The sequence below is a fragment of the Panthera tigris genome, chromosome A1 (genome assembly GCF_018350195.1).
Source record: "Panthera tigris isolate Pti1 chromosome A1, P.tigris_Pti1_mat1.1, whole genome shotgun sequence".
Taxonomy (NCBI): domain Eukaryota; kingdom Metazoa; phylum Chordata; class Mammalia; order Carnivora; family Felidae; genus Panthera; species Panthera tigris.
This window is the reverse complement of record NC_056660.1, coordinates 128,261,338-128,287,579: the sequence shown is the minus strand read 5'-3', so window position 1 is coordinate 128,287,579 and position 26,242 is coordinate 128,261,338. Positions and strand designations below refer to the sequence as shown.

General features: G+C 37.1%; 1 protein-coding gene and 1 long non-coding RNA gene across 2 annotated transcripts in view; one reads left to right on the top strand and one right to left on the bottom strand.

Moving 5' to 3' along the window:
* NDUFAF2 (NADH:ubiquinone oxidoreductase complex assembly factor 2) overlaps positions 1 to 26,242 on the bottom strand; it is a 171,211-nt gene that overhangs the window by 15,059 nt on the left and 129,910 nt on the right. The window lies entirely within an intron of this gene.
* LOC122238796 lies at positions 12,068 to 19,257 on the top strand. The gene is made up of 4 exons (XR_006217976.1): positions 12,068 to 12,100; positions 17,964 to 18,030; positions 18,903 to 18,963; positions 19,234 to 19,257. It is a non-coding gene; the product is annotated as an uncharacterized LOC122238796 (long non-coding RNA).

The window sequence follows — 26,242 nt, the reverse complement described above, 5'->3', positions numbered from 1 at the left end:
ACCCTATTTCAACTGAGAATTCTTCTATCAAGGAGTGCTTTACTAAAACTCTCTAAATATATATACAATGCTGATGGTGTCATATGCATGTTAAATATAAAATTCCATAATAATAGATTTCAAAATTACTTGATAATTTTCATATAGATGGATCTGGAAATGGAATAGAGCTAATGGTAAGTCTTTTATTAGGGAAATATAATGTTTATTTTAAAAGTGCTATGAATCCAGCTAGGAAAAAAGGCAGGCACAATACATATATACATATTATAACCCATTTCTTCTTTGATACTCTGGTTCCACGCTTCTCTGGAGTTTATTATTTATAAATGGTCTCCATTTGGTTTCAAGTACTTGTGAATTCCAAGTATACCATATATAACTATGTTCAAACTGAAGCACAAAACCCATCTCAAGATGAAATCTAAATACAGTTTAAAGTAAATCAAACAGTTCTTAGAAGGTTTGTTATACTCAAGAGCAAGCAAAGACGCAGGAGTCAGTCTTACAGATAATGATAAAACTGGCCACGTAACTAGATTTTTTTTAAGTCTTCTGTGGGAATAAAAGCATGGCTATTTCATAATGATCATGTTACATACCAAAAAAGGAAATTAAAGTCTTTAAAAGTGTTAATTTGAAATTGTAAATTAGTAATATATCTGTGGCAAAAAGCTTAATGTAAGTATAACTTTAATAACTACTGGATCTAGGCATATACTTTTCAAAGTGCACATAAGATAAACATTGAACGTAAGTTTTGGTCTTAGAAAGAGATAAACTTTCTAAAATATTTAAATTGCTAACTACATCTCCCCAATCCCTACATTTTTTTCAACTCTTGCCACACACGTGCTATATATAATATAAATACATTTGACTTTGACAGCTCCATTAATTTCTTTCCATACTTGAAACTATACATACTAAGTATTTTTTAGATGAATGAATATTAAAACTTTAATAGTATAGGGGCGCCTGGGTGGCTCGGTTGGTTGAGCGTTCGACTTCGGCTCAGGTCATGATCTTGCTGTCCGTGAGTTCGAGCCCCACGTCGGGCTCTGTGCTGACAGCTCAGAGCCTGGAGCCTGTTTCAGATTCTGTGTCTCCCTCTCTCCCTGCCCCCCCGCCCCCGCTTGTGCTCTGTGTCTCTCTGTCTCAAAAATAAATAAACGTTAAAAAAAAATTTTAAACTTTAAAAGTATGAGTATATTGCCTTTGAGTCAGCCTTAGAAAAAATATTTTGAAGAAGACAAAAGATTTAGTAAATACGTTGTAAGTGAAAATCTGGCAGAAAGTATGTTCCAGGTCCCCAAACCTTACACATTTGATTCCTATAAAATGGTCTCATCCAGAAAGTAGCCTTCCAGAATATGCTCCTTCCCCCTCCTCACAATCAACATAATTATAAGAGGAATTTGGTGTACAACTATTTCAAAATGTTCTAAGCTGAATATTCTTTTTATAGCGTCATTTTTGTAACATACTTATAATTCAGACCTAACAAATGCAATAGCAATGTCTAAGCTTGAAAATATTGCTAGATTGTTGATTTAAACTACATTTTCTAGTCCTACAAGTTGAACTGCCAGGATGAAATAATAACTTATTAGATCACCCCTTTTCAATATATAAAAGAGAGAAGAGAAAAAAAGCAGGGAGGTACATAGGTCACCAAAAGGTACTCTGTATTCAGACCCAAGGCATTTAGATTAGTAATAAAAAATGATTGGTTCTTGGCTGGATGGGATCAGAAACCAAAAGGGTAAATAGATGACAAAGCTTAGGTTAGTATGATAGCACCACATTGCTAAGAAATCTATTCAAATGAAACAACAACCAAGCAAGTTCTCCTGCAGCAGAAGCTGCTCGTGCTATGTGTTCTTGCCAATCACTAGTGTGCCTCTGCCAAATCAATGTCACATTTAATTTATTCACATTCAAATCTATTGCAAACAGACTTTGATCAATTACAATAATGAAAATGCAGACTGAGTTGTGTTGTTTTGACATGCTTTCTTGAACTTTTCTCCTGCGTTTTTGAAAAACATTTCTAATTGCAAGAAGTGGATCTCAATGATTCTTGTTATTTGAGAGGACAATTGCAAGATTTGTTTATATTCCTTGCTGGCTGGGAATTTCTGGCATTGAGCTTTCTGTCTTTGAGCTTGAGCCAGATTAGTTATTAAATCTCAAAATGTTACTAGAATGAACTAATCACAGAGCTCGTCATTAATAGTTTTGCAGGTGGTATTGTTTTAATAAAATAAATGAACTTTCATGGCTATGGAAAAAAAGAACTTTGAGCATACAGATACAATTACTTAACTGAAAAAGAAATTTAGCAGTTAAACATTAATAAAAAAAATAATTAGAGTCCCTTAACTTTAGTCCTATTTAATTGCACTGCCCTGGTGGGAGACAAAGAAAATCTTGCTCCCTTGTATGAGAAGAGGGGAAGCCCATTATCCCTGAGAGACAAGCAATGTCAGGTCTCCATGGCTTTTCAGGCCTAGGCTCCCAGCGTGGGAGAAAAATGGCAGAGGCTGGAGCCCAGGAGAAAAGAGGAGGCTCCATCTGTGAATGATTGCTAACACGTACTGAGCTGTTATATGCTGGCTGCTGTAGGGAGAAAAGAGTTCTCTCCTAGGTTGAGGGAGGGAAGGAAAGGAGCTGAGAAAGAGAGAGTTAGAGAAGCCCGCAGCTCCACCTTTATGGTCTGCCCTACAGAATCAAGCATGTGATAACCATGGAGGGAGGTTACCTTCCCCAGGACCTAATGCAGAGGTACTGTCCTTTGATGCAAGGGACAATAAACCTGTGGCCCTGCAAGATACATCATTCATTCAGCTGTTTTTCATTCTTTCTTTCACTCAATAAATATATATGAACACCTATAATTCAAGGGCCTGGGGTTACAGAGAACGAAACCTGGCTTCTACTCTTAAGGAGCTTCCTTGAGGGTTGAGAGAGGAAGATATACAAAGGAAGCTGCTGGCTTATGCAGGAGTCAAGATAGGGAACACCAATGGTCAATTTTGTGGCTAATGCTTACGGGTTCTTTCCTATGTCCTCATTCACTCATTTGCTGGTTTCATTTAGATATTGAGAGCCCACTCTGTGTGGAGGACAGAGTTAGAAGACACAGCTGTTAGCCCAAACTCAAGGAACTCACAATCTAAGGAAGAGAGGTTAAAAATTAATTAAATTATAATATGATAAATTCCGTGATAATATTAAGCAATGACTGTTATGGGACTGCAAAAGGAAAGCTGGTGTTCCTGTCAGTATCCACAGAGTGAGGAGGAGGGGGTTAGAAATGACTTCCCAGAGGGCGTGATGTGTGAGTCTTAACAACAGGAGTGAGCCAGAGAACTGAGAAGAGATGAGGCATGCTGGGAAGAGCTAAGTACATTGTCAGAGGTATAGAGGAATGAAGCAATGCAGCCAATTCAGAACACTGCAAACAGTTCATATGGCATGCAGGAGTGAGAATATTCTGACTCTTATAACGCAATATTGGGACATTTAGCTTTTATCCTGAAAGCCATGGTGAAATATTTTGACTGTGAAACAAGAGTAGGATTTCCAGATACACGAGGAGAATGCTCAGTTAATCTGAAATTCAAATAAACAATAAATAATTTTTTTGTATACATAATTCTTAAATATTGCATGGGATATACTTACCCCTATAATTATTCATTGTTTGCTTGAAACTGAAATTTCATGAGGGGCCTGTATTTTTATTTGCAAAATCTGGCAATGATAGCTGGAGACTTACATGTTTATACCATATTAAAAAAAATGACTTTGGCAATTGTAAAAAATAGACTGGAGGGAGGCAAGATGGGAATAGAGAAATCAGATAGGATGTTACTGCAGAAAGGCAACTGAAAAGTCACTATGGCAGGAACCAAGACAAGGGTAGTCAGATGGAGAAGAAAAGATTGATTATTAAAATATTCAAAATGAGAAAGGTCTTGGTCACCAAGGATGTGGAGGTGAACCAGACCAGGTGAACTAGTCTGGAAGTGAACCAGACTCCAGTCTCTGATGACGACACAGTGATGACGGAAAATACCATTAACTGTGGGAGCAAAGAGAGAAGAAGAGGAATTCTGTTTTAGACACACTGGCTTTGAGATGTCTGTAAAATACCCAAAGATCGTGTATCAAACTGTTAGCTCCTTCTCACCTAAACCTCCCAATACTGAAGGGCGTCAGGACTCAATTCTAGGTCCACCCCTTTTTCTATACTCTTCTGCCTAAGTAATCTTTTCCAATCTGATCAGTTTAAATACTGCCCATATAAGCTGAAAAATCTCAAATGTATACTTCTAGGCCTGACTACTTTCCAACCTCCAGCATTATAGACTATCCAATTATCTAACTGATGTCTTCATTTGGATGTCTAGTGGACATTTTAAATTAAATACATCTAAGACCAGTGAGGCTCAGAGGACTAGCTCAGGGCCACACAACTAACCTACGCTTGAGTCAGAAGTGTCTGCCTCTACCACATTCTTCCCACTACTCATTCCTGCCCTACACGATTTTCAGGAGCCCCACACAGGGCTCTGCATACAGCTGGGCGCAGTATAGTGCTGCCCAACACAGTGTTGCCTTGACTTCTGGCCCAGCTCAATTAGGTCTCATCCTGTTCCGTTTCTGCACATGCTAAGACATGGACAAACTCCAAGGCGACACCCCACTGCACATATACAAAGAGGCGCATCCAGCTAATTGGCAGTCCTGAGAGTTAACTACGCCTCCCTGACATACCAAATGTACACCAGTGGGCACAATCTGGGGAGGACAAAGAGGCTGCAGGGATGGGAAAGCAGCACTCATGGTGGGAAGCAGCACTTGAGTCAGCAGCAGCTGAATCAGCCTCCTTACACAATTGTGTACATTTAGCAAAACTGTTCCTATGTTCCCCTTACCTTCTACCTCCACCTGGCACTAAATCTTACCAATTCTTTCTCCAAAGTGTATCTTGAGTTGTGCAGTTCTCTTCATCTTCCTTGTCAACAGCATTTCTTGCCTAGACCACGATCTCCTAATAGGTCCCCTTCGTCCTCTATGATTCAGTGTCCACATAGCAACCACCAATATTTCATGCCACTTCCTGCTACAGCACATTAATGGGTCCTTTGAACAAAACCCGAACTTGCTCATGGCACATATGATAGAGATACTCTGATCAGTTCCCACTTCAAGACAAGACTTGCTGCCCAGCTACAGAGAATGTGTTGAGCAGACAGTCTCCATTGTGTGGCATATAATGGCTTATTAATAGGCATTTGGGTTTCTAGTCTTTCAACATGCCATATTTATTACTGCTATTACAAATAGCTCTGTGAATTATGATAAATTACTTATTTCACCAGATAATTTTGAGTAGATTTCTAGAAGTTAGATTGCTAAGGCAGAGGGCATATGCATATATATTTTGCTGTCTATAAGGGCAAGGGTTTTTGACTGCCCTTTCAACCTCCCCCACACTCAGTACCCAGAACAATGCCTAGCATGTAACAGATGCTCAATATATATTTGTGGAATGAATAAATTTGGCTCTGTGCCTGCCCCAGCCACCCTTCTGATACTCTCCTGCGTGTGCTTGGGGCAGCCCCCACCACCTGTCATCCTCCCCTGGGCCTGCAACTGGGCCTGCAACCTTGCCTGTCTGCCCAATTCCAGGGCACTCTCCACTCCGCCCAGGCCTTGAGTGGCCACATTAAACAGGAAAATGAATGAATGAATGAATGAAAAAAATAAAACTAATTAGCAGAGATGATTGTCCTTTTGAAAGTTAAGAAAAAATCATTTTTCTTTGTGTACCTTTTATTTGTCAACCAGTAAGTATCTGACTTAAAATATTTATCACTACCCAAATGCAAAATTCCTAACCTTGGAAGGCATCAAGGTAAGAAAGTTTAATAATCGGTCAGTTATTTTGGACTTCAGCCATTTTTTCCCAGAGAAAAAAGTTATATTTATATTCCCTTCCTAGGATAACAATGAACCACAGTGTAACATATATGCAATAAAAAAATATGTGGTAGGATCATAATACATCATCCATAGCATCTCTGACTAAATAAAATTTGAAAACAGGCTGCTGGCATCTTAGAGGGACCTGCTGGTGCTGCCTCCCCAAAGAGATATGGGTACTGTGGGTAGGCAGATGGGTAAGTGACCCTCAGTAACTTCAAATGGAACTCAGGACTCCACTCCTCCCAACTCCAAAGACAGTGAGTCTAAGCACTTCCCCTCCCATTACAGGATGGGAGAAGGTAGAAGAAATAGGAAGATGGGCGTGGGAAAGGATGGGAAGTGGCAGGGGGTGGAAGAAGGTGACCATGTGACCAACTAGAATTACAGCAGTCACATCAACCACCACCACTACACCAGCAGTAACAGTAACATCCACTTTAGGCAATGTGAGTAACACTTACAGGCAGGGGGGAATTCCCAGCAGAGTAGTAGCTGATGAAACCAACCGAAACGACACTGAGGGAAGGAGGGACAATGAAAGGGAGGCACCAGAGTAACATCTTTTCTCCTAAGAGGAAATGAAAAGGCTACAATATTAATTAGGGTTGTAGAGTGAGTTCTAGAGGTCAGGCAAACAGGTGAGCAAGCAAATGGAAGGAAGCTCAAGTGGGCATCCGTGGTCAACTAGCAGTCAGGCTTCCTTTAGGTTTGATGCCAGGATAAAAAGAGAGGCTCAGGGATATCCCAGCATTGACAGAGACAGGAAGATGAAGAAACAAGGTGGGTGAGAATTCTCATGGGAACTGGTGGGGCAGAGCAGCAAAATGATCACTGAGAAAGATGAACAAAGGCAAAAGGAAGTCAAGAGCAAAGAAGGAAATGGGCTTCCTAAGGCTCTCTGCAAGAGACCTGGGCTGGAGCCTCTTCTTTCACTTTTTCACACATTCATTCAATACTATTGAGCACCTACTCTTAGCCAGGTGCTATTCTAGATAAGGCAGGGAACAAAACTTAGTCCCTTATCTCATGAGGCTTGACTTCTAGTAGGAAGAGATACCAACAAATAACACCTCTACTGAATATAAGTAAACAGATGACTGCCTGCTATTTCTATATCCTTCTCATTTCATCAGCCTGCCCTTTTGGGTTTCCTAAGAAACAGGACACTTGAACTCATGTCAGAGTATTTACAAGAAGGATTAAACAGAACTTTCTTAGCTCCTTCCAAACGCTATTTTTTTTCTCAAAATTAAAATCACTTTTTTGGGGGGGGGGAGGAGGGGAGAGCGAGAGCAAGCAGTTGAGGGGCAGAGGAAGAGGGAGAGAGAGTTCCAACCAGGCTCCATGTTCAGCATGCAGCCTGATGCGGGCCCAATCTCACAACTAAGATCATGAGATCATGACCTGAGCCAAAATCAAGAGTCAGATGCTTAACCGACTGAGCCACCCAGGCGCCCTTCACTTTTCTTTTTTCTACAAAAGTAATACATCTTGAAACAAATACTGAAATTTAAAGGGAAACCCCTAAAGTTGAAAAGGTAAGTCTTATAATTTCATATCCACTGTTAAAAAGTCTGGAGTATATCAATATAGGCTTCTCTTTAAATATATAAATGCATTTACAGTATGAATATAATGTACCTCATTTATAAATGCATATTTATAATTATTGATAAAGTACAATAATGGTATGCACTATACATACTGTTTCATAAATTGCCTTTCACTTAATATTTTCCAGACATCTTTCTGTGTAAAAATATGGACGTATATTAACCTTCTCAATGGCTGCATAGTAGTTAATATTCCATTGTACAGAGGTAACATAATCTATTCACTTAATCCCCTACAGATGGATGTTTACAATAGTCTAGACATCCTTGTATAAAATTTTTACACATTTGCCAATCATTCTTTAGGATATCTTCTCAGAACCGGAATCAAAAGGTTCCCATGTATTTGGAAAACTGATCTCTAAAATTCTGTTTTCCCAAATGTCAATAAAAAAAAAAAAATCCTTGTCATATACTTTAAAATTTCCCCCGAAGTCTTTGGTTTCTCTTTTAACTTTGTCTAGGATTTTGTTTTTATAAAAAAGTAGAAACTTCTTATGCTGTCAGATTTGTCCATTTTTCTATTATGGTATCTGGCTCTGGTGTCATGCCACTTACTCTTCGCCTTCCTTGCTCCTTTTTACCCTTCAGGTGTCAGCCTAAATAATACCTCCACAGAGTAGCTTCCCTAATGTCCATCTAAAGAGAGCTGTCCTTGTCATTTTTTTCTTAGAATCTTTGTTTATTCCTTCAGAGCTCTTTTCATAACTTGCAATGATCCATTTTTGGTATGTGTAACATGTCTATCTTTTCCACTAGAGTATAAGCTCCAAGAGGCCTACTATGTTCCCTGGGTCATCTGTATATTTTCCACTACACCTCCAACATCTAGCATAGAATAGACACTCCTAAATTATTTGGTGAACAAATTTTAGTTTCTTCCTTCCTGAGGCCTATTGCTAGTTTTTCTCAAATAACGTTCCTTCTAAAAGATTAAATGAATAGTAAAGGCTGTCGAACTGACCCTTCACTAAAAAGTAATGCAGAAGGAGGGAAAGTATATCGCATTCACCACTTTTCCAAAACAAATGCATCAAAATCAGGTATCGCTGCACACAGACTGGTCAGGAAATCTTGGGCTAGACTTAATTGAACACTGCAGTATGGCAACTATGGCAACTGCATCAGGGTATCAGGCAAGTTATTTATGATATTTAAGGAAATTCTTCTGGCTCAAGGACATGCAATATTGCTTTTATGACATTCAAGCCAGCATCTACATACTCTACCTGGAGAATTCTTGATTGTTTCAAAATATACCATTAACCTACTTTGAAAATGAAGATCTGTGACAATACTAATTTAGGATAAAAGGAGGCATGTTATTATGCCAGAGCACCCAAAAAGTTAAAAACTTGTAACTTAGTTTCTATGGATATTCTCTATGATAGTAATTAATCATTTGTTTCAAAAAAGTGATATTTAGGCACAACCTTCAGCAATAGTGATCATCAATTCCTTGAATAGTATCAGTTAACAAGGACACAAACTGAGGTTTAGGATAGCATGTTTTGCCACTTGGTAGATAAAAGAGTTCACTTCAAAGTCATCAGTTGGTACCTTTTCATTCTCACAGTAAAAAGCTTCATGGTATTCAGGTTAGATGAACACTTTTGTGGATAATTCTTAAGAATGTCTCTTTCCTTTGAGACTAAGATACCTGTAAATGTGGCAGGGATTAGGAACATTTCTACCTGGGAATTTTTTTCTCAAGAGTATCTGTAAATAAGGGTTTCAAAGTCTAATACAAATTTAAGTGGAATAAAAGCTGAGTTATATTTTTGTACTATAGGCAAAAATATTTACATTCTACTATTATCATTTACTTGTAAAAACTTTTGTTTCTTTTAAAAAAAATTTTTTAATGTTTATTTTGAGAGACTGAGAGAGAGAGAGAGAGAGAGAGAGAGTGAGCAGGGGAGGGGCAGAGAGAGAGGGACAGAGATAATACTAAACAGGCTCCATGCTGTCAGTGCAGAGCCCAAGGCAGGGCTCTTTCTCAGAAACCATGAGATCATGACCTGAGCCGAAGTCGGATGCTTAACTGACTGAGCCACCCAGGCACCCTAAATACTTTTGTTTCTTTAAGTGAGAGGCAATGTTATGTTTTCTTAGGTGAATCCATACAATGTACTAACCTTCACTGAATATATTATATTATTGGACTTATTACATGCAAATATTTTTCCAATACACAAAGGAATTTTCTGAACAAATACTCTAGTATAATAATATTCTATGGCTTTTATAATTATTGCATTTAAATTAGTATGTAATATAAATTTCTTGGCAAAAATATCCACCTGGTAATAAGAATTTGGAATTCACTTGAAAGAAAATTTTATTAGTGAGGTTATTTTCAACAAATACATATGAAATTAAATGTTTTTATGATAATCCATCATGTAATTTGGTGGCCACAGATAATGCAATTAGCCTAACTTTGTTGGGGGGGGGGCAATTACTGAACTGTTATGCTTATCAGTCCTCACTAAAATAACACTTTTTCCCTGTCTAAAGAAGAGAGACTGTTAAAACCGATAATTGTAGAAAAGTTAGAAATAGTTTGAAAGAATACAGGACAAAAAACTTTATTTTCCTCTTTAACATTTCACCTTATATCCATTGTGCAATTCAGAAAACACTTAACTTTATTATGGTGTGTGTCTTCAATGTATGAACATTGAAGATGAAAAGCAATCGATTATTTAAACTAACGTCTTTCAAATTTAAATACAAATAAAAACACATGACTTTTGAATAAAAAGAGACATTTATTTTAGTTAATTCAAATTATAATAGCCACATGTGGCTACTGGCTACTATATTGGATTGATAGTCTACATTAGACAGGTCTAGACAGTCTAAATCAAAGATAGGGTATATTACTAATTATTTAGAGAAAGCTTAAGTTGAAAGATTTATTAATTACAATAAAAATAAAAATTGAGAACTATCATAAGAAAGTAATGTGTCCAAAATGGAAATTCTTCCATAACTCAACATTTGAATAAAAATGTTTAGAAACTGGAAACAAAAGTCATTCAAAGATGTAGACACAGAAAAAATAAGTATATAAAAGGATAATGAAAGAAAGAGGAAAAGTTAGTTTATGAAAACAGTCTTGTTAGATTAACAAAGGAAAAACGTTAATTATCTGGTAAGCAGAACATGGCAGCACTTTATAAATATTTGTTGACCTGAAATGACTTTTGTGGTGGTAACAAAGAACACGTGTTACCTTAAGGCTGCAAATAAAACAACCTCAAGATTTTAGGTAAATTATGCATGAGACACAAGTATTAAATTTAGGAAGTCAAGGAACAATCCCAAAGGCCAAAGGTAGGTATTATGGTGGGCTCTTCCTCATTGTGTCCTTTGGCACCACTTGTCAGATCACTAGAAACCACTGAGCTGGCCTTCTTAATTTCCTTTTTAAAAGTTAAATATTTTCCGATTATAGAGAAATATTTACTTTATGTATCAAATTCATAAAATACATAAAACATAAAGAAGAAAATCAATTCACCACCCAAACCATTTTGTATTTGCATTTCCTTCAAGTCTTTTATTATATCTTTTAATACACACATACTCCCTTACTTTAAAAAATAACAGAGTCAGGAAGATATGGTATATTTTATGATTTTCTTTTTTAAATTAATTCTCATACAATGTGTTTATAAAGGCAAAGCATATGAACATGACATTAACTGAGAAAGAGGCTAAGCCAAGTGACTAATTAGATTCACACTTACACCTTCATTGCTAATTGTGATAACCTGTTTGAACTAAGGTCTCCAAGGGTTAATTAGCCAGCAGCATTTATCAGTAAAAGATAATGTTCTTAAATTTTACAAATATGTGCAAATTTATAAGTCTCTCATTTTCCAGTAAGAATTTGAACTCCAGAAAATTTTTCTCACATTGGTACTTATATTAAAGACATAGAATCTTACCTAAGTTGAGAAATAATTGCCTTGGAAAATAGAGCTGCAGGTAAAACACCAATTAATGTGTTCATTGTTGTTTCTTGTTTAAGGAAATTGCAAATTGTAAAATATGCTAATAACTAAAAAGAAAATAAAAGATAATTCAAATTAGCATGGCCCAAATACTAGTACCTAAAAGAGAAATCATACTCTTGTGAGTAGAATTTTTTCCACTGGTGCATATTCCTATCTTCCTGGCAGGAATTTGAAGATCAAAATTCCTGAGTCTTCAAAACCTAGTGTATTCTATTTTTATTTTTTTATTTAGATTATTTTATTTTATTTTTAAAATGATAATTCTTTTTAAAAAATTTTTTAAATGTTTATTTTTAAGACAGAGAGAGACAGAGAGTGAGCGGGGGAGGGGCAGAGAGAGAGGGAGACAGAATCAGAAGCAGGCTCCAGGTTCTGAACTGTCAGCACAGAGCCCAAAGCAGGGCTCAAACTCATGAGCCATGAGATCATGACCAGAGCTGACGTCAGACTATTAACTGGGTGAGCCACCCAGGAGCTCCCTTTTTTTCTTTTTAAGAAAGAGACAGTGAGAGAGAAAGAACATGTGTGCAGAGGGAGGGAGGGAGGGAGACAGAGGGGGAGGGAGAGGGGGAGGGAGAGAGAGAGAGAGAGAGAGAGAGAGAGAGAGAGAGAGAGAGAGAGAGAGAGAATCTTAAGCAGGCTCCAGGTCCAGCATGGAACCCAATGTGGGTTCAATCTCACAACTGTGACATCATGGCTGAAAACAACAGTTGGTTGCTTAATTAACTGAGCCACCAAGGAGCAACTATTTAGATAAATTTATTAAAAAAATTTTTTTCTAACGTTTATTAATTTTTGAGAGACAGAGAGACAGAGTGCGAGCAGGGGTGGGGCAGAGAGAGAGGGAGACACAGAATCCCAAGCAGGCGCCAGGCTCTGAGCTGTCACCACAGAGCCTGATATGGGGCTCAAACCCACGAACTGTGAGATCATGACAGGAGCCAAAGTCAGTGGCTTAACTGACTGAGCCACCCAGGTGCCCCTTAGATACATTAATTTTAAAAGAAATCCTTCAGGGTGCCTGGGTGGCTCAGGTGGTTAAGCGTTCAACTTCAGCTCAGGCCATGATCTCGCAGTTCACAAATTTGAGCCCTGCAGGCTCTGTGCTGACAGCTCAGACCCTGGAGCCTACTTCAGATTCTGTTTATCCCTCTCTCTGGCCCTCCCCCCGCCTTCAAAAATACATTAAAAAAAAATCTTTCTTAAAAAAATTAAAACAATTTTTTTTACTTGAGTATAGCTGACACACAAGGTTCTATTAGTTTCAGATGAAAGCCCAAAAGATTTTAAAACAAAAAATGTAACTAAAAACTATCAGAATAAAAGCACTAATTATCAACTGTGATGATTAGTTTTATGTATCAACTTGGCTAGGCCATAGTACCCAATTATTCAATTAAACACTAACCTAGGTGTTGCTGTAAAGGTATTTTGTAAAAGCAGGCAACATCTATGAACCATTGATTCTAAGTAAAAGAGCTATTCTTCATAATTTGGGTGACCCTCAACCATTCAGTTGAAGGGCCTTAAGAGCAAAACTAGGAGTCTCGTGAGGAAGAAGAAATTCTGTCTCAAGACTGCAGGATCAATTCTTGCTTGAGAATTTTTAACCTACCTGCCTGTCTTGCAAATTTCTGACATGCCTGCTCCCACAGCTGTGTTAGGCAACTCTCTGAAATAAATAAATCTCTTAATTATATCTACATCTCTTTCATTCTTCCCTTCCCTCCCTCTCTCCCAACACTTCGGCAGAGAAATGCCTCCTGCCTTTATTCTGTGAGTAATATATATGCTCCATAGCTCCTTATTATCATTGTGAAGTCAAGTCCATTGCAATTATGCCACTCTAGTACTGAAATCTGCACATCTGACCATCTGACAAGTACCACAAATTAGTACATTTAACAGCGTAAGCTCATATATTTCTCTTCCTATCCAGAGTGTATTCACTTAGTCAATGAATCTAGGGATTCTGGTTTGTTTGTTTGTTTTTTAAATATGAACTATTATTTTTTTTAATGTTAATTTTTGAGAGAGAGAGAGAGCAAACAAGGAAGGGGCAGAGAGAGAGAGAGAGAGGGAGACAGAGGGTCTAAAGGCTCTGCACTGACAGCAGATAGCCTAATGCGGGGCTTAAACTCATGAACCATGACCTGAGCTCAACTCAGATGCTTAACTGACTCAAGCCACCCAAGCGCCCCTAGTTGTTGTTTTTTAAGGAGTAAAATAAAGTTGTTAAGAAAGATGAAGACATTAAAAGAAAGTAAAAAGTAAAAGAAAGTTGTTTAAAAAGCCAAACTATGGGGAAAAGGATATATGATAACTGCAAGTGTTAATGTAGTTAACACAGTTACTGTAATTTAACAATACCTTTTACTCTGCACTTCCTAACAGCCAGGGCAAGAAGCTAAACAAATTATATAACTCATTTTACTTAATAAAAGGAAACATATTTATTCTTTCAGAGAGAAAAAAAAGTTTGTTCTTTTTTTTTTGTAGATGCATCTAGGAAGAGTTTGTTTTCAATAATTCTTAAATAAGAGGTAAAGAGCAAAATGACCAATATTTTCAGTAATCATTTTTAAACAGACGTAGAAGTGATTATCTTCCAGACTTTTTACTTATTAATCAAAAGCCCAACTTAGATGGGGGTGCTATATGTTGGATGATTTCACTTGATACACTAGGTGGCTAGTACATCCCTTAGATCTGCATTGTTCAACGGTGGTCGCTGGTGGTCACTGACAACCTGATGTGTGGCTAGTGTGAAAAGTGTAGCGGTGCCTGGGTGGCTCAGTCGGTTAAGTATCTGACTTCGGCTCAGGTCATGATCTCATAGTTCGTGGGTGCAAGTCCTGCACTGGGCTCTGTGCTGACAGCTCAGAGCCTGGAGTCTGTTTCGGATTCTGTCTCTCTCTCTCAAAAATAAATGCTTACAAAAAAAAAAAAAAAAAAAAAAAAGATAGGCTATAAATGTAGGATAAATACTGGATTTCAAAGATTAGCATTAAAAATATAAAATATCTCACTAACTAGTTTTTATATTGGTTACATACTGAATTGATAATATTTTGATATACTGGGCTAACTGAAATACATTATTAAAATTAATTTCACTTATTTCTTTTTACTTTTTCTAATGGGGCTCGTAGAAAATTTAAAGTTAAATATGTGGCTAATATATTTCGATTACACACTGAGGCCTTAGGTAGTTCTTTCCCAGGTTTTTCACAACAGGAAGTAAGTGGCCACTGGAGGACTAAGAGCATCAGTATTGTGGGCACATCTCTATAGAGGTCTGGCTCAACAGCTGGGAAGTTCTATCCTAGAAGATCTTCTTTAGACATAATTTCCCTCAGCCATACTTTTGAAAGGATCAAGACGTTAGATAATCTAAGACATGCTTCTGCAGAGCGTCAGTTTGTTAGCAGTGTTTCAAATGGAGAGGAGATGCCTGCTTCTAATCCCTAATGGGCAGCAGTAAGACGGCCACTCTATTATCAAACTAGAAAAATACAATCAGGATTCTTACTAGGAAAGAAAATCATTAGACTCTTCCAGAGTTAAGTTTCAATTATACTTATAGGCCAAGTCAAGCTGTTGTTGAAAAATTAATCTCAGGGTCTGTCAAGTACCTGGGTAAGTACTGAATGACAGCACAGAATTTCATCCCATTAAGATGCTCCTGGGTCACAAAATTTTCAAGTACATCTGATAGACATACATACACTCTTTCTCTTTAATATTTCTTTTTTTTAAATGTTTTATTTATTCTTGAGAGAGCATAAGTGGGGGGAGGGGCAGAGAAAGGGGGACAGAGGATCCAAAGCAGGCTCTGCACAGACAGCAGTGAACCTGATGTGGGGCTTGAACTCATGAGATACAAGATCATGACCTGAGCTGAAGTCGGATGCTCAAAAGACTGAGCCGCCGAGGTGTCCCTCTCTTTAATATTTCTAAAGACATATCCTTTTGTGCCAAAAGGACCAATGTGCACTCATGTTACAAAATCAGTTGGCCTGCTGAATTTAATTACTAGGTAGTGACAATTTCAATTTTGGGCTCCAGTTTGTCTGTTAAGACAACAATTCTGGTTTTCATAAAGCTGATGCTGAACAAGTGATTCCAAGGAAGAAGAGCAAGATACTGGAAAGAGTGAAACAGGGAAGAAAAACAAACAGAGGTATGCTCTGGTCAGTGCTCTGGACATTGGGACCCAATTCCTGCTGGAACCTTCTAAGGAGTAATGTTGAATGTGTCCGAACTGTTTCAATGTGCTTGACCCATTTGCCCAAGGGGCAGACAGGGAGTGTTTATCCATTAGTTCCTATCCCTCACGGGTCAAGGGTTACCTGGTGTGTTAATCCTCTCACATTTCCAGGCTGACTCCCCACAAGCATCCCATGCTACAGTGTCAAAGTAGGAAGCTAAAGTTACTCAGCAGAGCTGTAGTGAGATTATACCTAAGACAGATGGTGGCTGCAGCTAGGCTGGAGTAAAGCAGGACAAGAGCATGTGAGGGAGGGCTCAAGAGGTATGTGGTAACAGTTTCTTATATGTCTGTCCCTTAGTGCATTGAGATTGAGAATATCAAATAATCTTGAATTACAGACAAAGACTATCTTTTCAAAAATTCAAATATATTGAACTGTTTGGAATATTATGGTGGAAAAAATATAGGAAGCTCATAGACCACATAAATGGGGAGAGGGAAACAAAGCAGAAAATTTCATGATAATTTCTATAGAGCAAACATTCAAAATACCAAATATTATTCTCAAACACAGATTAGTCCTTTAAAAAAAGAGTTTAAATGAGTGGATAAGTTAGAAATATTTCTATATAACTTCTCATCAAATTAGGATTCTTATGGACTTTAAATAATAAGTAAAAATTATAAAATAACAGCAGCTATCACTTATTTAATATATATTTTGAGCTACACATTGGCTAAGCATTTTACACACACCAGTTCACTAGGTTAAAAAACTACTGTCAAGATTTAGGGTGACTCAGTCAGTTAAGTGGCCGACTCTTGGTTTTGGCTCAGGTCATGATTCCACAGTTTATGAGTTAGAGCCCCACCTCGGGCTCTGTGGTGACAGTGTGGACCCTGCTTGGGTTCTTCCTTCTCTCCCTCTCTCTCTGCCCCTTCCCCACTTGCACTGTCTCTCTCAAAATAAATAAATAAGCTTTAAAAAAACTACTGTCAAGATGAGTAATTTTCAACTTTTTGTACTATGACCTTTAGTAAGTATATTAGGGTTGTCAAAAAAAACCAGAACCAATAACATGTGTATGAATGTATGTGTGTATATTTATATATATGTGTATGTATGTATTTATATATATATGTATGGATATATGTATATATATGGGGGAGACTGATTAATTTTAAGGAATTGACTCACATAATTGTGGAGGTTAAGAAGTCCAAATCTTCATGGTAGGCTGGTAGACTGGAGACCCAGGGAAGAGTTAATGTTGCTTGAGTCCAAAGGAGTCTGCAGGCAGAATCCCCTCTTTCTCAGAGGAGGTCAGTCTCTTTTCTCTTGTGGTCTTCAACTGATTGGATGAGGCCCAGCCACATTATGGAGGGTAATCTGCTTTGCTCAACGTCTATTCATTTAAATATTCATCTCATCTAAACAGTTCCTTCACAGCAAAATCTAGACTAGTGTTTGACCACAGGTGCTGTGGCCTACTCAAGTTGACCCATAAAAATAAGCCACCACAATAAGAAATACAGTACATGAACATATGTGCGTATGTGAAATAAGAATTTCATAAAACAATACTGTTAGTATTTCCTATTGTGTATTTTTTCTACTCTGTTAAAAAGAAAAAATGGTTATAACCCACTAAGTTGATTTCACAACCCACTAATGTATTGCATAAATTGAAAAACCCTACCCTAGATGACACATCCGTTTGTTCAAGTTGTAGAAAAACAGCAAAAAAAAAAAAAAAAGTATCACAATGGCAACAGAATGTGATATTTCAGAAGGAAATTAAGTATATTTGAATACATGAAACACAGTGAACATATGTATATCAGAAAAGTTATAAAAAATGCCTAATTTCTTATTACCATAGCAACAACATACACTTAGCAAATTAGTACAGTATTTTGTCACTGTCATAATAAATATTTGAGAATAAAATCTGGCATGCCTAACTGTGACAATCAACAGTGGCTTGATATCCTAGAGGGTACATCACAAATAAAACCAATATAATCTTCCTAAACACCATTATTTAAAGAAATCAATTTACATCTGATAAAAGTAATCAGTAACAATTTATTTTTCTTGAAATTTAGATTGTGAAGATAATCATTATTTCTTCAACATGGAAGAATAAGAGGAATATCATAAGAAATTGTTTTGGTAAGATAACCGAGAAAGGTGTGAATTTAAAAAAAAATACAAACCTGCCCTCATTTTAACTCCCTTAACCATTTTTCACTGGGTGTAAGCCCAGTTTTAACACCTAAATGGGACTTGTCTTAGTAACTGATGATGTGACTCAGAAGGTTAACTATTCAGAACAAATTCTGTATAGTGTTTAATATGCACCCAGTAAGTTATGATGAATCTCATAAGACACTGAGCATAAGCATATCTAAAAATAATAAATAATGGCAATCTATTTATATACAACTTAAAAAAAACCCTTTTACGTTCTGCACTTTAAAAGTCAGATAAAAGGTCAAAATAGAAGGAAAAAATGTGCTAAGGATAAATGAAGCTCAAACTCAGACCTCGGCTTTGTAACGAGGCATTTAAGAAGCAATCCTTTTAGGGGTTCCTGGGTGGCTCAGTCAGTTAAGCATCTACTCTTGGTTTTGGCTCAGGTCATGATCTCACAGGTTTGTGAGTTCCAACCCCACATTAGGCTCTGTGCTGACAGTATAGAGCCTGCTCGGAATTCTCTCTCTCCCTCTCTCTCTCTGCCCCTTCCCCCCCTTTCTCTCTCTCTCTCTCAAAATAAATAAATAAACATTAAAAAAAGAGAAGCAATCCTTTTAGAATAAGAAAGGTGGGATGCTTGAAGTTTGAGATAATGTTTAGCAAGACCTACTTAAAATCAATATTTGGAAAACCAAAAAAATTAACACAAACTAGCATAAAAATTTCTTGCACAGTTAATAAATAAATACCTCCAGTTAGGGAGACACACTAGCTTATGGTTGAGTATAGACTCTGACAAGCTTGAAATGCTCAAGATTTACTTTCATTTCCTACCACATTTTTTCTAGGGAAGCATGTCAAATTTTATATCACCTTTTTTTACAAAGCTAGAGGTCAATACCAAAAAAGGTATGTAGAAAAGTCATTTCTAAGTGTTATGTCATTGAGTTTCAAGTGCTTGTTTTTATTCATTTATTATGATAGTTAAGTGAAAATGTCAGCATACAAAATAAAAAGTATACCGAAATTAAAATAACATACCAATGTATGAATAACTTGTTAAAGTTGAATTGTGCAACCAGCTATAGGATTTGGGGTATTTTACTATTTCTATTTTTAAAATTGTTATATTAATTTTTTATTAAAAAAATTTTTTTAATGTTTATATTTGAAAGAAAGAGAGAGACAGAGCATGAGCAGGGAAGGAGCAGACAGAGATGGAGACACAGAATCTGAAGCGGGCTTCCGGCTCTGAGCTGTCAGCACAGAGCCCAATGTGGGCTCGAAATCATGGACGATGAGATCATGAACTGAGCTGATGATGGATGCTTAACCGACTAAGCCACCCAGGTGCCCAGTAACATTGTTATATTAATTTTTTAATCAAATAAAGGATGATAAACCAAGTAAAGTCATAACTCTGGTCGTGCCAGACTCATAGAAGTGTGCAATAACTCCACTGGCAGGTATAAACTGCAGGGCTTCAGGCGCTCCTGAATGGGGAGATGCTGTGCCTAGCCAAAAGAAGCACACAGTTTTAGGCATGAGGGAGGTGAAATGACTGGCATAACTCCACCCGACGGAACTTTTCACTGCGGATGGTGGTCAACCCATCCAGATACATCTTCTTTGGGGAGATAGAAACGCTAGTAGGTGAATAAAGAATGGGATGTTGATCAAGTTCAAGGATATATCCTTTCCAGTCTGGGAAACCAAAGATCCGAGAATGACTACATAACTGAAGACATAATGCTCCCTGTGTAAACTTGCAATAAAATCTAATTTCTGAAGGCAATATGTGAATGTTTTTCCCTTGCGACCTCAAAGAATCAGACTAATTGACTTTTGCAGAGGAAATAAAAAGAAAACTAAAAACTGAATCTAAACATAATTGAACAGAGTTTATATCTAGGACAGGTTGGTATGTACAACAGAAATCTATAAGGAAACTATGTTAGCTATTAGGCACATATCAGGTGCTTGTTAAGTAACTAAATGAATAATAAAAATATACAAGCATTCAGGTTTTAACAAGGAATTCCAAAACTTAAGCTACGATGATTGTTTTTTATGCATATTGCTATGATAACTTCTTAAGTGCCTTCAGTATTTTAGAATTTCAAGTATTTCACTTTTCAGGTTATTCTAGATATCTTATTTTTGTATCAGGAACCCAATACGTTGTCTTAAAATATACGATTACAAGGTTTCATTGTATTCTTTTTTTTAATTTAAATTCATATTAACATATAGTATAATATTGGTTTCAGAAGTAGAATTTAGTGATTCATCACTTACATATAACACCCAGTGCTCATACCAGCAAGTGCCCTCCTTAATGACCATCACCCATTTAGCCCATCCCCCACCCAGTACCCCTCCACAACGCTCAGTTTGTTCTCTGTATTCAAGAGGCTCTTAGGGTTTGCCTCCCTCTCTGTTTTTATCATATTTTGTTTTTCCTTCCCTTCCCTTATGTTCATCTGTTTTGTTTATTAATTTCCACACATTGTATTATTTTTTAATAAAATATTTCAAGTGTATAAATATAGTTAATAATATTACATATATCTAAGTGGCCAATATCCAGCTTAGGAAACAAAATACTATAGCTATAATCAACTTAAATATTAAAATACCACAGATAAAGCAGTACAGATATGACCAACATACAGCTTGAGAAATAAAACACTACAGATATGATCCATAAAACACTCTGTGACCCCTCCCCCCAAATTCTACTTCCCCAGAGGTAACAACTACTCTCAATTTCTTGTCTATCATTTTCATGTGTTTTTATTTTATTTTATTTTATTTTATTTTATTTTAATTTTATTTTATTTATTTTTATGTTTTATATTTGAGAGAGAGACAGAGAGCAAGTAGAGGAGGGGCAAAGAGACAGAGACAGAGACAGAATCTGAAGCAGGCTCCAGGCTCTGAGCTGTCAGTATAGAGCCCGACGTGGGGTTCTAACTCAGGAAACGAACCATGAGATCGTGACCTGAGCCAAAGTCGGACTCTTAGCCAGCTGAGCCACCCAGGTGCCCCTCATGCATGTTTTTAATACTTTTATTACATCTTTATTCTTATGTTTTGAGAGAGAGACAGAGAGAGAGAGCGAGCGAGCGAGAGCACATGTGCGAGCACAAGCAGGGAAAGGACAGAGGGAGAAGGAGAGAGAGAGAATCTCAAGCAGGCTCCATGCCCAGCACAGAGCCCCCTGATGCAGGGCTGGATCGCACACTGACTGAGCCACCCAGGCACCCCACTGCATGTTTATATACCCATAAACAACAGCAGTAGTGATTTCCTCTTTGTTTTGCACACTTATCTCCTAAGACCTTTGAAAACTATTTACCATCTTGCACATTTAAATTGACACTTAAATAATGGCACAAGATGTATTTTCAAGTTTATTGCATATTGAATGCATCCTCTAAATATGTTTTTGTCAAAGCCTTGGAGCTGCAGTTTAACTTACTCAATTTATGGAAAATATAGCCGTATAACTTAATTGGCAAAGCCAGTCCTCATTGTCAAACCCAATCAGCCAAATCTGACTTCTCTGTCAGAAGAAGTCTAACTTAATTTTTAAATTCAAATAAATGTATTATTATGTGTCTCTATGACAACTTTCTCACTTGTGGATTTTAATTTTAAGATAGATAAATGGTTATCTAGGTGGACAAAGAAACTAGAAGGCATGGATCCTTGCCATGAGTTTGTCAGCTGGCTGAAATAATGTGCTGCCCCGTTCAGTAATTTTTACTGAAGATTTCTCTGGTTTAGTCTCAAGAGACTATCCCTCAGGAGAAATTCACTCTCCAGTAGTCTCTGTTTGGTGCCCTGGAGATTTTTAAACCCCAAGGCAATGCACCACAGTAAGATTTAGCAAGGACAAGGGGTAAGCTTTTCTTTTGAAAAGTGGGAGACAGATGATTACGAAAGATGTCAAAAAGGAGAACTGGCAGACCAGAAAGAGTTCTCAGACAGATCATTTTTAGGAAAGATGACATATGGAAAGAGAGAATACGGAAATTAGTTTCTTTAAGGCCATCCATACCCGCATATCCCACTGGACATCTTCGTGTTCTCAGGGGTAGAGGTATGCCAATTTGAAAACCAGTAATCAGTAGGAGCGGTTAGCAAACTTGGATCCACCCACCACCTGTTTTATAAATAAAGTTACACCGCACATAGCCACACTCACTCATATATGTAGTCTATAACTGCTTTCACACTACCATGGCAGAGTTAGGAACAGGAGCAACGAGACCGTGTCTCACGACACCTGAAATATTTACTATACGGTGCTCTGAAGAAAAACTTTGCTACCTCTCATCTACAGCATCACGTATGTTTTTCAAAATTCTTCTCTTTAAATAAAAATTATATATTCACATAACTTATAGGGCTACATTGTTCTAAAATATTTATGATATGCTTTCAAATGATGCTTCTGGTTATGGCCCAGGCCAAACAAGGGAGCTGAGAAACTGTTTCACAGCTATAAAGGAAGACTCTGCTCCTAAATCCTCCACAATATCTAAAAACGTTTTTGTGTTACTACTTCTTTACTTTCCAATTTTAAGCACTGTATATTGACTTATTACTGAAAATGAGGATTTATGGGGCATCTGGGCGGCTCAGTCATCTAAGTGTCTTACTTTAGCCCAGGTCACCATATCATGATTCATGAGTTCGAGCCTCGCATGGGGCACTGTACTGACAGTGTTGAAGGCTGCTTGGGATTCCCTATCTCCTCCTCTCTCTGCCCCTCCCCCAGTTGCCCTCACACACACACTCTCTCTCTCTCTCTCTCTCTCTCTCTCTCAAAATAAACTTAAAAAAAAAAAAGAAAATGAGGATTTACCTCATCCTTCTTGAGACTGAATACTCTCCAAATAGTTATAGATCAATATTCAATATTTATATTATGAATAAACACTATAACAAGTAAGTTATCTAGTATACTAGGATTTTTATTTTTCCTACCTAAGTTCTGTTTTTCTTGGAAATAATAAGTAAATTCTGTTTATTGTCGATGTACTTAGCTTTAACTCAACCTCATTTGTTAAGTTCAGTAAGTATATGTTCCTTTAATCACTCTCTTTTCTGACTGGTACCTCTTCACTCAAATTTGTCTGGATAAATAAATAAACTTTCCATAAATAAACTCCCAGTTTTCAAATGGGAGAGAAGTTGCTGGGTTTTCAGACTTTCACAAAAAGAATTTAATAGCATCCTTCTCTTTTTTTTTTTTTCCAGAAGACTTAACACTGATACAGTGCTATTATTTAACATATGGTTCATGTTCAAATTTTACTAATTACCCCAATACTGTCCTTTATGGCTAAGTTTTTTCCCCAATCCAGGGTCACATATTACATTTAATTGTCATGTTGATCAGTCTTTCTTTGTTGTTCATAACACTAACATGACCCATCTGGTGTTTAATGACATGTGTTCCAATTTAGGTTTTCTGGCTTTGCCCTCATGATTAGATTAGGGTTCTGTATTTGAAGAAATACAACATAAATATTACCTTATTCTCAGTGCATTATACAAGGAGGCACACATATGAAGTCTGTCCTACTTGTTTAAGGTGGTATCCACTAGATTTGTCTACTCTGAGTATACCTTTTTTTTCCCCTTTGTAATTAATAAGCAATCTGTTGGGAGATACCTTGAGATCATGTAAATATCTTTTTTTAAATGTTTATTTTATTTTTGAGAGAGAGAGAGAGAAAGAGAACGGGGGAGGGGCTGAGAGAGTGGGAGACAGAGGATCCGAAGCAGGCTCCATGCTGTCAGTGCAGAGCACCATGCGGGGCTTGAAACCACGACCTGTGAGATCATGACCTGGGCTGAAGGCAGATATAACCAACTGAGCCACCCAGATGCCGTGAGATCATGTAAATATTGTGTTTCCCAACAAAATTTGACCCAATGGTTTTAGCACCCACTAATAATTTTTCCCTGAATAAGCTATTACAATGATCACTGAAAAATGGTGATTTTCCAACTCTATTATTGCACCTACAATTTACTGGTTAGCATCTAATTGCTTCTTAAGCAGATTTTCAACTAAGTTACTGTTTTTAGCACCAGCCTCAACTCCACTTTTAGAATTTCCTGGCACTGCCAATTACTGAACATTCTGAGGTTCTGTGATATAAACCGGGTTGCTTCTGGGCTTTCTTCTCTGCTGGATGAGAAGCCATTCTCCATTTTGCTAAATCTGTTACCACCTGTTCCTCTGCTTTCCAGCTTCTAAAACACTGTTGCTGTTTTTGTCTCTTCAATTTCTTTGACCTTGTAGGTTTATGCTTTTTAAAACAAATCCCTTTGCTGTTGTTTTCATTAGGCTTGCAAAGAAAAAGTAAACTCAGAGTTTAACTTGCTAACTTTACTTGACGGTCCATTAATCTTTCCTTGCTTTCAAACTTTATATAAATAGTATTGTACTGTATGAAATCTTCTGTAACTTGCTCTTTTTGTTTGACATCATGTTTCTGAGATTTATCCCCATTGATAAATGTGACTCTAGTTCATTCATTTTTTTAAGGTTATTTATTGAGAAAGAGAGAGAGAGAGAGAGAGAGACAGAGAGAGAGAGAAAGCAGGGGAAGGGCAGAGAGAGAGAATCTCAAGCAGGCTCCATGCTGTCAGCACAGGGCTTGATGCAGTGCTGGAACACACAAACTATGAGATTATGACCTGAGCCAAAATCAAGAGATGGATGCTTAACCGTCTGAGCCACCCAGGCAGCCCTAGTTTATTTATTTTTAATGAATCATGCTGTAACCTACTATATGAACATGTTGCAATATTCTTATCCATTTCCACTTCATAACCAGAAGTGAGTGTGAGGTTTGAGGTAGGGGTCCAAAATCCATCTTTGCAATTTAAGGCAGCAGGAAAGTGGGGTTACATATGCAAAATATCCATTTTAAAAGACATTTCAATTCTGTAACTTCTAAAATGAACATAATAATACTGGGTACTGAGAACTCAAGCAATAAGTGTCAGTTACTTGGAGACAATGGTGAAATGGGCCTCAAGAATTCATAAGTAAGGGGCACATGCTGGTTCAGTTGGTGAAACATGCGACTCTTGACCTTGGGGTCATGAGTTCGAGTCCCATGTTGGGTGTAGAGATTACTGAAAAATAAAACTTTATAAAAAGAATTCAGAAATAAGATTTTTTTCTGAAAATTGAACTGTAAGATCAACATCTTACAGGTCAGAACAGTGATGTGAAAAGAATAAACGAAAGAACATCTGCAGGGTCAGCAACATTTGATCATAATGTAACCACTGTAATAGCAAAAGAAATAATATGTCAGTCAGAATGGGGAAGCAAAGAAAAGAAGAGATCACAGAGACAAATGCTGGCAGTCCATAAAAACAGCATCCCTGAAAGCAAAAGCCTCAACCAGCACATGGCAATTTTTACTATTCCAAATCATAAGGTTATTCCTAGTATAGAGACAGATGTTGGGAACTGTGGCCAATTCTATTTAAATATTTCCATTCCTATGGGTCAGATTATCCCTATTGTGAGATGGACACAATAGGCAGTTATAGCCCTGATGCAATTAAACATTTATTTTACTTAACTCCCTTTATCCTAATGTCATACTTACCAGGTAACCTACTGTTTTTTCCTGTGCTAATTGAATTTCTATTGTAAATTAACAGATTGGAATTCTGGCAACTATTTTAAACTCACATATTTATCTTTTAGTCATTGTGATATCTTTTAGAGCCAAATCACCTTGGACATGGACAAAAGTGACTCTTTGGAGCTTCTAGGTCAGATCTGAGAACACAGTCAAGTAAAGGAATTACTGTTAAGTATTATCCCACCTAGCTACCCCAACCTTTCATTTGACTACAGCATCACCATCTCCATTTCTACTGGTTTCTAGAATTTTCTCTTCCTTTTTTTATGGAGTATATGTATTAAAAATGAAATAGGTGAGGTCCAATATTATAGCTTTCTTCTAGTGTCTGTAAACCTATTGCTGAGTCATGTATTTTGTCAACATTTGGCAATACATTTATTTACTTTTTACAACAGAAAACTTTGTTTCCTACTGTTCTGTCAGTACGAAAGAAGAAGAAATATTTAAAAATATTTGCTATACGTGACTTCAAATGGAATATGGTCATCACTAGG